The 14,532-nt window shown below is 40.8% G+C and overlaps 1 protein-coding gene across 2 annotated transcripts in view; it reads left to right on the top strand.

The window, feature by feature from the left end:
- The window catches only part of LOC126412375 (semaphorin-2A-like), a 1,156,194-nt gene that overhangs the window by 1,074,929 nt on the left and 66,733 nt on the right, over positions 1 to 14,532 (top strand). The window lies entirely within an intron of this gene.

Raw genomic sequence — 14,532 nt, 5'->3', positions numbered from 1 at the left:
TAGTTGATAAAACTAAACAATGTGAAGTGGGTACAAGCAGTACAAATATAGATATTTGAGTAGTTATTGCTCTATATCTACATAAGAATGATGGTTGTTGTGCAGATTAGGAGCGAAATATTTGTAAAATTTGTTTCCCTAATTAGTGGATGGCAGACCTTTAATAGGATAACAATATAAATGAAAACATCGAGGAAGCTGCGATATTTAATACAAAGGAAATTTTTCATTATTGAATCGACCGTCCACCCCGTGAATATTTGTATCAGATGAGAAAACCTACTACCTGATCAACAGTTACAAATTCCTTGTTGCTGGAGTATGATTGCGTGGAATTCCCACCAATTATTACAGCCGTAACGTAGAGTGATTCAAGGAAATTAGACTCGAAAATAGGTTACTGTTGGTCTATATGGCGTGTTCAATCTATGAACTGACATCGTATATAATAACAAGTGATTTATAAGCTTACATTCCATGTATTTTTTGCTTCAATGCAGATAAAAAAAGGGGAAGGGGGAGGGGGTATCTTCGAGTTAGTTGAATTTTACAGAGAACTTCATGTAGGTCTCTCAGCTTCTTCCTCCATTCGTGGCGGTTACAACAGACACTGCAGGTTGCACAGCATCGTATATTAGTCGTGGCCAACCATTCAACCGCAAATCAGGTTCAGGACACCTGTCTGAATCATCAACGTTTATTACATCACGATGTCGTTTAGCTATATGTTCATAACGTCATATTGTAAGTAACTGCTACCACAGATAGAAGTGTACACTATTTTCACTCAGTGTTATTTGAATCATCCTAGCAGCGATACAGTTAGCTAGTATCTCTGACGCTGATTTGCTCTTGAGAGGTCGATATATCCTACGGCTCAGAGTTACATGTGATGGTGTGCACTAAAGACTGAAATTTTATATACGTAAACTGGTCGTGCTCTGTCAAAGGGGTAAAGAAAGTTCAGATTCAAGATATTTCTGCTGCGTACCCAGCATCCTGTCTTCAACGAGATGAAGAAAATTAACCCAAGCAAGAGAGACTGGGGGATGTTGACAGGAAAAACGAAGAGAGTGAGTTTGGTGACACAATGTAAGAAGTGCACATGAAAGAGAAAGGGGATCTTAAAGAGAAGGAGCAACAGTGGGTCTGATGAGAGAGTGTGTGATAAGGAGAGAGTGAGAGATAGAGAGAGAGAGAGAGAGAGAGAGAGAGAGAGCATATCACGTAGTCTCGCTTCACTTACCACCCTGATTTCGGAAGCCAAACTCGGTGCCATGTCACGTATATTTTTTCTATTAAAAGGATATGCTTAGTAACGCATAAAGATAATTACTTTTTAAAACCAGATTTAAAGTTGGAAATCTCAGAATGAGCTTTGTGTTAACTGCGGAGGCGACGTCGCTGTTGAAGCTCACCGGAAAGGACAACGAGTTTTGGTCTCTGCTTGTTTTGGGGAATATAACCTTACGTGTGACCCTGTTGTTTACGCGAAAAGGCGTTCGTAATACCGCATGTTTACCTTTGCCGATGTGTCCCCTACCGTGGAGCGCGGGCAAATCCCCTCCGCACAGCTGTGCATGTGTTCTCCCCCGTCATCCCTTCACTTCCATCCCTTTTTTTGTTTCTCCCCGAAACTAGAGCGGAAGCCGGAAGGTGCTGCGTACGGAGGCAGGTTTTACGGCTGTTTACAATGGCCACCGTCTCCTCGGCTTTACGTTTTCCTGTTACGGCAGCCAGACGCAGGGCTCGGAGCTCTGGGTCACGTCCGGTCGACGTCGTAAAGGTGTCTGACCTCGCCTGCAGTCAGAGCTTGCGATTTCTCGACAATACCTTGTGTTTGATCAACGACGCTGCTACCTAGGCCATCGCGAAAGTCCTGTAACAGGGAAATGACTACACCGCTGAAAAGCATTCTTTGCACCTATGTGGAGAGAAATAATGAAATTTCTAAGTTATTTAATTCCAGCTATGTCTCTACTACGATCTAGTCATTACAGTTTGGTTACTTTGGATAAACGACAGTCCACCAACGATAACCGTTTGAATTTGCCTACAACTTTGTTCATCTTCCTCCTAGAGTCTTGAGACTCTCCATTTAGTATAACTACAGTTTCATATCTTTTAACTTAAAACTAACTCCAACCGAAAAGCACCGACATCCACAAAAGAAATATATGAGGCGAAATCACGAGTCTCTTTTCATTAACTGTCGTTATCATTATAAAGACTGATTAGATCTGGTACAGAGCAAGGTGGAGCATTGGATACCACGCTGGACTCGCATTCTGGAGGGCGACGGTTCAAACCCACGTGCGGAAATCCACATTTAGGTCTTTCGTGCTTTCCCTCAATCGCTCCAAATAAATGCCGGTATGATTCATTTGAAAGGATATGGCCGATTTCCTTCTCTGTCCTTCAAACATTCCGAGCGTGTGCTCCGTCTCTAATGACCTCGATGTCGACGGAATGTGAGACACTGATCTTCCTCGGAGTTAGCTTATATCACTGTACCCCAACAAAACAAATGGTCCTGTCACGGGAACACGCCATTTAACATTATTATATGGCGAACTGTGCATAAACGTCAGAAACGCGCCTAGTTTCCATAACCGTCGTATAATGTTACCCATTTTACACTATTTTACCGTGATGTATAACTAATGGATATGGAAAACAGATTATTAGTTCCTTTTCCTAAGAGTTTTCTAGCTGACAGAAAGCAACGCAGTAAAAATGGAATAATACTGAACCTAGAACCTCTCTGTACCAAGTTAATTAAGTGGTTTTTGTAAGGATTTATGGTCGCCGGACTATCTAGGCAAAAAAATGGTTGTTTCAGAAAAGCAGAAGAAGTAAATCTAGCCTACTTTCATGCTCTTTCCTAACTTCATAAATAAATATGACTTTTCAGGATGTGGTTTTGAGAAAGACACGAGAATCTTTTAGCAACTACACCAACAAACATATACTGTTTGGATCTAGAAAGGCCAGGAATTTTTAATTGTCACTATGTGCTAAAAAATTTGGTTAGGAGATACTTCTATTATTGCATTTTGTACAACTTACAGATTACGTACTTAAATATTCTAATAGCATAATATACATATTTAAATTTATTAAGACACTTTGTTTGTACACTTTCCTCAACAAATGATCTGTCAAAAGCCAAAGGTAGGATGTGGTCACTCTATATTTTCATTCAGTATTTTTATGCAACCCTACTTCAGTGTTACTGAGCCACATGAGCTGTTTTCTTTTTATAACTTTTTGTGCTTTGCTGAATTTCATTTACAACTGAAAGAATTTTATCTTACATCACTCAATATTTAAACTTGTAAAACCTCAGTTATATGCATGACAAAATCGTCTTTTTGGCAGTATTAAAATTTGTATGAAAACAATTACTTTTACTACGTAAATCATACCGTACCTTTACCTTGACTTTAGAAATTAGTTCGCAACAATTATTTTCAGACATTTATTGAAAGATGAAAATTAGTTTTTGTAGATACTTCAAATGTTTTTGTGATAGGTTTACTCGGAATGACCAAACACCAGGAAAGGGCCCTTTATAAGTGAATGTTTAGGAATAATATTACAAGGTGAACAGAATTTTATGTTTAACAGAATAACTATTCAAAAAAATTTAATTTCGAATTAATGGTTCACGCTTCTACAATTCTAATTATACAGTCCGTAGCCTGTTGGCTGTTGTTGTTGAGTTTAGAGGTCAGTAATGGCAACTACACTACTCACGGCGTACAGGTTTTTTGAAGTATGGACTAATTAATTCTTCTTGGCGTTACTCTAACGTCCGTAACGTAGCCCAAAAACTTGTGCCACGGCCGAAATAATACAGCAGCCGTCATTCGAGGCTGTTGTGTAACAGTTTCCAGACAAGGCATCGCCTGCTCCGCCCGAGTGTGGCGTCTTTCATTGCTGCCTATAGACTGTGCTCTCTCGTTCCCGCTCGCTCTACAGGTAGCGCACCAAAAAAAACCCGCATTTCCTAACATTATCCCTAAGCGTGTACCGTTTTATACAAATGACAACTTGCACAAACATATAAAATTACATACACAAATATTTTCAATCATTAATCCACGACAAAATATTATTTATTAAATCACACATTTTACGCATTTTTTTTTACATAAGTTACATACATACATTAGTAAAGCTCTCTAACGTCACATATATCACACATTGGATATAGTTCTTTCATATCACAGTTATATTACGACAAACTTTAATAGCCGCGCGGTCCGGGGCGCTGCAGTCATGGACTGTGCGGCTGGTCCCGGCGGAGGTTCGAGTCCTCCCTAGGGCATGGGTGTGTGTGTTTGCCCTTGGAATAATTTAGGTTCAGTAGTGTGTAAGCTTAGGGACTGATGACCTTAACAGTTAAGTCCCATAAGATTTCACACACATTTGAACATTTTTTGAACAAACTTTAAATGTAAAACTTTTTTATAAATTTGATGGCTGATTGAATAATAGTGTTACAAATTGAACTATATTTATGTCTGCACGCTTATATCTACAGTATGAATTATATAAATGGAAGATAGATTCACGCGAAGTGTGAAATATGCAAAGAAAACTCACATAAATGTGAAAAAGAAACTATTTGAAAGATTTAGAACTGCTCGTGGGAGTCAGTGAACCATTACCGAGAGTGATGTATTAGACTTGGCGCTCCCAATTGCAAGTAAGATGAACATTGTGGCCGAGCGGTTCTAGGCGCTACAGTCTGGAACCGCGCTACCGCTACGGTCGCAGGTTCGAATCCTGCCTCGGACATGGATGTGTGTGATGTCCTTAGGTTAGTTAGGTTTAAGTAGTTCTAAGTTATAGGGGACTGATGGCCTCAGAAGTTAAGTCCCATAGTGCTCAGAGCCATTTGAACCATTTGAACAACGAGTTGTCACTCCACAGAACATTGCAGCAGTTGAAGCCATAGTGAAGAAAAACGGCCGAGTGACACTGAATGACATTGCAGCATTTTTACAGATTAGTCATGGGTCAGCACGCCACATTGTGCATGATGTGCTCCAGTTTCAGAAAGTATCTGCGCGATGGGTGCCACGGCAGCTGGCTCCTGAAATGAGAGAACGACTTGTTGATGCTTGTGGAGAACTTCTTCGGCGCTTTGAACGAGAAGGTGATGGCTTCCTTGCAAGAATCGTTACTGGGGACGAAACCTGGTTCACTTCCAGCAACCGGAAACGAAGAGAGCGAGCAAGGAATGGCACCATTCCTCATCACCAAAACCAAAGAAGTTTCGAACAGAACCATCAGCAGGGAAGGTTATGCTGACGCTTTTGGGACGAAAAAGGCGTCGTTTTGAAGCATTACATGCCTAGAGGGACCACTGTCACCCGTTGATAATACACAGATCTCCTTAAAAAATCATCTGCGGCCTGCAATCAAATCAAAACGACGTTGACTGCTGTCAGCAGGTTTCCTTTTCTAACATGACAATGCAAGGCACCACACTACCCGTACAACAGTTGCAACAATCACAAACCTGCATTTTGAGTGTCTTCCTCATCCACTATACTCACCAGACCTTGCCCCAAGTGATTTCCATATGTTTGGACCACTCAAAGACGCAATGAGAGGAAAGAAGTTCCGTTCTGATGAAGAGGTACACCACGCGGCGCATGAGTTGTTGCACGGACTACCAAAAGAATTTTTTTCTAAAGGAATTTATGCACTTTGTAAGCGCTGTGGGACTTGCATTGAGCGTGGGGGAGATTATGTTGAACAGTAATACAGCTTTATACCACTTCTGCACAGTAAATAATATTTTAAAAAATATTTAAAGTTTTCATTTGACTCACTCTCGTATTAGTAGATTACTGTTTCCATAGCTTTAAATCTGTCTTCAAGAACATCAAGACAAATTAGGACCAAAAATTTTTTTTAAAAAATGGCGGTTTACTTGCAAAAATCTTGCAATCAGCATTGTAAAATCTGGAAAAATGGAAGAGAATAATTTTAAATGTTACGTCCGAAACGCTTCTAATCATTAGCAGAAAATAAGCCATCGCTTTTGTTGCACTCTTGGTTTGGACGTGACGACACCTCGCCTTTAGGAGGACGACGAAAAGACTTAATATAATTCGGATTCCACCCAGAACCAATTCAGCCTCTCGATATAAAAATTTTTTCGAAAGTCTGAAACATTTTTCATAAAATTGTCAGCAAACATAATTTTCGTTAGCTCTTTGTCATTTCAGGTTTATGAGCGGAATAGTACTTTTGTAGCAAAATATGCAGAACAACGATCACGAACATTTCTTACTCCATTCTACCTCTGTCTAAATAAAATTATTAATTACTGTGAAGTACCTGAATGTATTAATTTTTTTTATCTGGTGTGGTTGGTATAAGGAAGGCATTTGTTTTCGTCATTAAAGAGACACTTCGAAATTTTGTGACGCAAGGGGCTGCTTGATTGTTATCAGAATATACTCACACACAAATTGATGGTAGCACACAATAGTGAATAGTAAAATATGTACCACTCAGCTTTGATAATGCCGGCTACAGAAATTGTTGAATGCAAGTTTAGCCTATCTGTTCTGCGTTGCCTACAGCTCCATGAACACAAACTGAATAATGTTCTGCGAACTAAAGTCGGAAGACAGTTCCTCTGCTGTCTTGATGTGCTATTCGAACAACAGTTCCAAACTGACAGCACTCAGTTCAATCTCTAGGCAGGCGGTCTCTGTCCGTACACGATAAATTTATTCATTGTTGTATTTCTACTGGGTACTAAACCACTGTCTATCTCTCGGCCACTGTTTTTGTCCCACTCGACAACTCGGAGACACAAAGTTCTGCAGGAACTCACTAGGAAGCCACGAGCTGACTTACAACTTGCAGCTGACTACTTCTGCTCGAGCACGGTTACTTCAGCGCGCGTCTCTCGTCCTGGAATTCGCTCCAAGGTTCCAATTGGTTCCAATTGGTATCTCAGTATACCACAGGAACTGTTACAAAATATTCAATATTAACAAATTAAAGACCGATTGAAGGCAGTCGCCTGTAATGTAACATCATACACTGCCTCGATTTCCGGTCCTCTGCTAGTCACATCTGCAACAGTTTAACTGTCGATATGAACTGCAATTGATTCAGAAAATTAATGATTTGAGACATTTTTGTATGATTTAGGTGCTTAAAATTCACGTGTCTGCACTTTGGACTTGGCGCTACATGTTCTGGACATGGCTGCGTCATAGTCTGGGAACCAGCTGCCACCTTTAATGACCAAAACTAGGGAAACTACAATTCTTTGCTATAATTTATTTACTAATGCTAGTAAACGGAGTGGACCTCAGTTTACGTATTTGAGGCGCGTGAGCCGGCCGCTGTTGCCGAGTGGTTCTAGGCGCTTCACTCCGGAACCGCACTGTTGCTACAGTCGCAGGTTCGAATCCTGCCTCGGGCATAGATGTGTGTGAAGTACGCCGGCCGGAGTGGCCGAGCGTTTCTAGGCGCTACAGTCTGGAACCGCATGACCGCTACGGTCGCAGGTTCGAATCCTGCCTCGGGCATGGATGTGTGTGATGTTTCTTTGGTTAGATAGGCTTAAGTAGTTCTTAGTTCTAGGGGACTGATGACCTCAGATGTTAAGTCCCATAGTGCTTAGAGCCATTTGAACCGTTTTGAGGCGCGTGTAGCAGCGACAGCCTCCCACACAAGCATAATAATAATAATAATAATAATAAATATGAAGAAAGCTGAGATTTTGTTTATACATTTGTTACGTTGTAAACAAATGGAAAAAAAGTAGTCATCTGACTTTGTTGTTGGGTACTACGTGTCAGCTTCTAGTGTAAAAATGAGAAAAATATGCCTGGGTAAAATGATGCTATCAAAGCTGAAATTTGGCTAAGTGGTAGTTAACTTTAAAGAGTTTAATGAGAAAATAGTACACTGAGTTTTGTGCGATGGAAAAGTGCTCGACGCTATGCGCGCAGGCGCGTTTTCTTTTATTTTTCACTACAGTCTGCCCCCGGTAGCTGAGTGGTCCGCGCGACAGACTGTCAGTCCTAAGGGACCGGGTTCGATTCCCGGCTGGGTCGGAGATTTTCTCGGCTCAGGGACTGGGTGTTGTGTTGTCCTAATCATCATCATTTCATCCCCATCGACGCGCAAGTCGCCGAAGTGGCGTCAAATCGTAAGACTTGCACCAGGCGAGCGGTCTACCCGACGGGAGGCCCTCGTCACACGTAATTTTTTTTTTTCACTACAACGGCTGAGGAGTATACGTTATCTTGTAACATTTTTTTAAAAAAACTGAACACAATAAGCAAAAAATTACATTTAAATAAGGAAACATTAGCAGAGAGTAGAAGAATTCTGACCTGCAGTACTTTGTGCTCTTCTTCGATGGTAATATTCTTAAGCGAAGAGGGTAGCCGTTCACCGCGTAACCATTTAAACAAACATTTGTTTTCTTCTTTCCAGATGTAATCTGTCGGGTGCAGTTCAGTTGCAAGAGCAATATGCGCGTGGGCACGAATATTAGCGATGTGCTCATTTGAAGCAAATGCTTCTGCAGTTCGATTTTGCAAGGTGGCAGTGCGGACCTGTCAATATTTTTTGTTGGCAGACGACCTATGTTGTCGTTTTGCAAGACGTACGTTTTCAAAAACATAGCGACCCTTGCTTCGTTAACAGTGCTATTTTTATTTTAATCGTGAAGTCGACAAACATATTCTTCCATTGTTTGAAACGTACCTCCAACACTCAGTCATGTACGTCACTTAGTTTAATGAAATTATCGAGGTACACTGCGGAGTGTTGCGGTAGTTGTTGTGAACGGCTCTTCCATTTCTTGAAAAATGGAAAGCTTATAGTCGCATCCAGTAAAGACATGGAGAGCCATACGTTTTGGAGCAAAATATACAAAAACTTTCAACACTTAGGCTTCTCTAAGCAGCACTGGTCTTAGCCACAGTGATTTCGGAGCAGACGAGACGCTTGTGTGAGGAAAAGCGAGAGAGAGAGAGAGGCTAACGGCCAGATGCGCCGTGCAAAATGTGGACACGGATTTCCCTTATGGCCCATATGGCATAGCGATGCGCCGTATCTTTCAGTCGTCGGTTGAGCACTTTTCTACTGCAAAAAATGTAGCTAATTATTTTTTTCATTAAACTTTTTTAGTTAACTATCACTTAGCCAAATTTCAGTTTTTCATAGAATCATTTAACTTGGGCATATTTTTCGCACGTTTACGCTTGAAACTTACGTACGATACCCCACAACATAGTCAGATGACTACTTTTTCCTGTTCGATTTACAACGTAAAACGTGTCAACAAAGTGTCGGCTTCCTTCATATTTTTTATCATTATCGTTATGGGAGGTTGCCGCGGCCAAACCCACTGCTTACATGCAAGCTGGCGTTCACTTCGTTTATTAGCAACACGAAATGAACTGTGGCAAAAAATCTCAGCTTTCTTCAAGTAATGAACTAACAATGGCAGCTGGCCCCCTGGTATACAGCAAAATATGCAGAACAACGACCACTGCCATTTCTTACTCCATTCTGCCTCTGTCGAAATAAAATTACTAATTACTGTGTAGTACCTGAATGTATTAATTAGAGTTGTGGCGATTCGTGAATGAGTCGTTCATTTGAACGACTCTAAATAAAGAATCGTAAGAATCGAATCGTGATACGGACGAATCGTCGTTCAAAAGAATCGTAAGAACGATTGCGTGTTTCCGAGTCGTGACGATTCCAAGTTCCAACGATTCCTTGTACGCTATGCTTCGAAGGCAACTTCCGAATCATGCCGAATGATTACGACCGCCAGATGGCAGTCAAGTGGAGGATGCATGTGATCAAAGGAACCTCGGAACGAACAAACGAAGTTCGTGGGCCGTAATATTACTCGTGAAAACCAAGCTGACACTTGGCGGTGGCTGACGGGAACGAGCTTAAAGGCATTTGCCATTTACTATCGCTACCATCAGCCACCGCGCCGACGTCAGCTTAGTTTGCGCGAGTAATGCACGAACTAGTGATGACACAAACGATATACCGCGAGTACACAGCTCCCAATACACACGATTAAAATCAAGAAATCCAAGTATGATGAATAAATACGTACCTCTTATTTGTTGCAGATGCAATGCAAAACACACACACCTTCTCTTACACACGAGCAATAGCACTTGAATTATGTGTTATATTTAGCGTACCTCGAAAACGGCCCCAACGATTGGGATGAAATTTTGTATTTACACTGGTTTTTGCTTTTTGAGTTCACTTACATAGTTCCATTCTTTCGTAAAAAGTCAAGTTTTACAATATATATATACTTCATAGTTCCATTCGTAAAAAAGCAATTTTATATTATAAAGACGCTATTTCACATTTTTTATAACGCCATCTCGTAAAACTATTTCTGGCATATCTTATCATGACACAGTTCGATTCTAACCCCATTGACAATTTCAGACATGTCCTGCCATCTGTGAGTAAGATGTAGAACTTTTTGCATTCCGTACGAATCGTGCCATCGCAGACTAGAATGAATCGTGAAAGAATCGTGAACGAATCGTAGGAATCGATTCGCAATGTGAGATTGAATCGTAGGAATCGAATCGGGAAAAAGAATAGAGTTGCCCAACTCTAGTATTAATGGGTGTCTACTCATTCGCCGATTCGTGCGTTAGGCAGAAAGGGCTGTACTAACAGCTGTTAATAAGCGGTTCTTCATGCAGCAAAAATGAGTAACTTCAGCGTTACTTTAGAAATACTTGCAGTACGCCTTAGCAGATAAAACTTTCATAGCGCATTTCTTACGGTGTATTCTGCCTGCGAGAAAAATTTCAGCGTATGTTTCGTCAATCAAGATTGGACCATTCTTTTGTCAGCCTGAAAACTATTTTATCTGTGATTACTTTTATATGGTAGTTCCCTTTTAAACCTCTTCTTACCCAAACTTGCAGATATTCAACGGTGATGTGACTGCTCCCAGTGGTTATCCGACAATCGTGTAACCATAGAATGCGGGTCTTCCCGTCTATTTATGCGGAGTGCCGTACATTTGTTTGTGTTGAAGTTCAACTGACAGTTCGTGCACAAAACGGCGATTTTCTATAAGTCTTCCTACATTTCGCTACAATTTTCCATCTTTGCTATTTCTCTGTATCGTCGAACGGCTTCATAGAGCTTCGGACTCTGTGACATTAGGTAATACATTGGTGTGCAAAACGTAAGGACGAAAGTAACTTCCGCATGATGTGTGACAGCCAAGTAACAAGAGTCTACGTAACCTGGACCATACGTAAAAAGATCTGCTACAGTATGGTAAAGAAGGTAAGTGAAAAAAACAATAACCACATTTTTATTCAAAGACAATACTACACTGAAGTCACCGAGATTCATGATGGTCCCCTGGTCCAGTGACATATCGTAGGTATACATTCTGGGTCTTAACAAATTTTTAAGTTCAGATGAATAGGACAAAACGAAATTAATATCATATGCTGTATAACAGTGATGCTTATCAACATATTCATACAACTTCAGCCGCTGTCAATAATGAAAAAAGGAAGAAATGTTTTTGTGGAATTCTGTATATAATTAGGTACAGTTTATGGCAAGAACGAAATAATGTATAAGCTTTCACTAATCTCCGTTACGCATTTTTGTGTAAGAGGGAATTTTCGAGCTTTTTGTTTTTTCGGACAGACGTATAACATCCACAATACATGTATTACGTAACTAATTAACTTCTGGGCTGAAAATCGGACATTATTACGTTGCTCCCACAGATCATTCCCTTAATATACACTTCTTTGTTAAACGTTTACATGTAACCACACTTATTTGATTTCGTCACTTTCTCAGACAACGAATCTGGTCTGGGGGGGCTACTTCCTTTGCAGCTAAGTTTTACTTGTAATTTTCTCTTCTGTTAGCGCTTAATACAGGTTCATCAGATTTCATGTTGACACTGTACAGGAAAGCCGATTCCTGCACGGTAAACAACCAACTCCAGTCACAAACTGCCTTTTGCAGAAAGCATTAAATTCAAGTAGTACTATCTACCAACAAAGTCACATGACTGGAATACAAATGAGGCGCTGAGAGCCATAAGGGCATCATCTTCGACCCTCCATGTTTAAGTGAATTGCAGATACATCAATGAGACAACTTTCCATGAGTGTTCACATATACGCTCAATGTGGACCTGCAGTGCAGATAAACCTGACACACCATAAGATCAGCAGATGGCAGAAGCATGAATCAATGCTACAATCTCACAATGGACGATGATGTGCTTATGGTACTCAGTGCCTCAAATGGATTACTGTATGATAAAATCCAAAGCTTAATATACTGTAACTCATTCAGAATCCCACAAATAGGTTTTTCTAAGAGCATAACTACAACAAATGCTGACGTCCAATCTAATTTTTGCTATATAGTGAGTAAATTGGCATATCTGCCAAGAGAACCAGGATACGTCTATTGCAGTGTGCTTCCACCTCACGGCATTAACGTAAACTTGTTGTTGATTGGCCATCGGCACATTGTTTATCAAATCCGTATGTATTTGGCCCGTAAGGCAATTACGTCACTACAGTTGGGCATGCGCAGAAGCTCCTTAAAACGTGCACAAGTGAAGGTGTGCTCGCGAACGTGATGCCAAGTTTCACCGAGTCTAGAGGAGCTATGTTGCACAGCGTGGCAGATTTAATGCCCCGTATTTCAGATTACCGTATTTACATTACGTTTAACAGCATTCAAAGAAAAATAACCAACAAATCCGCAAGGTGTCAAAACTTAGGTTTCACGTGTTCTTACACAACAGCCGCCACTGCCCTGGTCATTACAAAAGGCGGGACATGACTCTCCATAGGATGTGTCATGGCAGTGCATGGTCTGCAATGTGCTCCCGTGGTGGCCGAAAGGTAGGTAAGGAGTTCTTCTGACAGGGCATACCATTCCTCTACCAGAGCGGTTACCAGTTGCTGGACGGTCACTGGTGGAATGGACGTGCTGAAATAGGTTCCCCCAACGCATCCCAAACGTACTCGATGGGATTTAAGTGAGTCCGAATATCCTCTGATTCCAAAACCAACTCTGCCAGCGCTGTTGTCCATAAAAATGAAGTCAGGGCAGATTACACGTGCACCCCTGAAAAGACGCACATGGTGAGGGAGTGCAGTGTCACAATAGTGTTGACCAGTGAGTGTATCGTGTTCGAAGATTTGGAGGTGAGCACACCAGTGCAACATATGCCACGGCACACCATAAGGCCTGGACCACGGAAACGATCGTGTTCTACAGTTTCTCCTGGGCGCATTACGTGCCCTCATATGGCGAGAAGTGGGAACTTGTAAGGTTCGTTTGAGCAGTTACCAGAATGCGCCAGACAACAGGCTGAACTGCGCATGCGCAGCTACGATGACGTAGGCAGCCCGTGCTTGGTGCTTGCTCTGCTCATACGCTTTTCGTCGTATTTCTGGTGGGGCATCACGTGACCATGTGTAGCCGTACCGCCCGTGCTGCATGTTGTTGAGAGGACATACTGAATTGTACTTAGAGCACACAGATAAAGGATGCAAATAAGGAAGCAGTTCTTGGCTTTTGAGTCATTTCAAAATTAGACTACACAGCTCGAAGTACCATAAAATTTTTGACAGATTTTTTTTTTTTTTATTAATTCGTGCTCTGCAATGTTGTTATGTAGCATTTCCAACACGTTTACATCTACACATCACTGCAAAAAGCTACTAGGATGTAATACAAATTACTTGCAACAAAAAAAGAGAGAGTTTCTTGTGTAGCTTACACCGGAATAAAGGACAATAAATTTCATGACTATTTCAAAATGTGAAAAAATTAACATGGTTGTCTATGAGGCAAAGAAACTGTACAACTGACAGTTTATATTCTACTCTAGGAATAAATATGAAGCCATGTGGGGAGTTCAAAACGATAAAACATGGTATGCTGCTAGTCTAATATTTAGCATAGAATGGCATTCTATAAATTTAAGACGTAAACACAAATTAAGAAATAACTTCAGGCCCAGAGGAAGTACGAAACAAGTGCCTTGTGATCGAAAAACACTTTCACAGAAGGCAGATCTATAAAATTCTGCTACAGCTGTCATTATATTCGAAACAAAATATTTAGTTCAAAACGACTGACCAAATTTGCCTACTTAGCTTCAAGTCAGTGCTTACGTATGTTCGTACGTATATAGCATTAAGATATCTTACAGTGTCATACAAGGAACAGGACATCAGAGACTACTCCAGCAGCATCGGAATTCCATAAACCATACTAAATGCTTCATTCCGCTCTAATTGCACATTTCTACGTCCAGATGGACTCTGAAGTTTCTGATATTCAGCTTTTCATGTGGTTCCCGTGATACAAATTTTCTTGGAGGTCCAGTAGTGTATTCTCATATTTGGTTCTTTATTATGGTACAACGCCATTCGTCCCAGAAAATGAAAATTTGCACTTTAAATTGAACGA

The sequence above is a fragment of the Schistocerca serialis genome, chromosome 7 (genome assembly GCF_023864345.2).
Source record: "Schistocerca serialis cubense isolate TAMUIC-IGC-003099 chromosome 7, iqSchSeri2.2, whole genome shotgun sequence".
Taxonomy (NCBI): Eukaryota; Metazoa; Arthropoda; class Insecta; order Orthoptera; family Acrididae; genus Schistocerca; species Schistocerca serialis.
The sequence above is the reverse complement of the archived record's forward strand: the minus strand, read 5'-3'. Positions and strand labels throughout refer to the sequence as shown.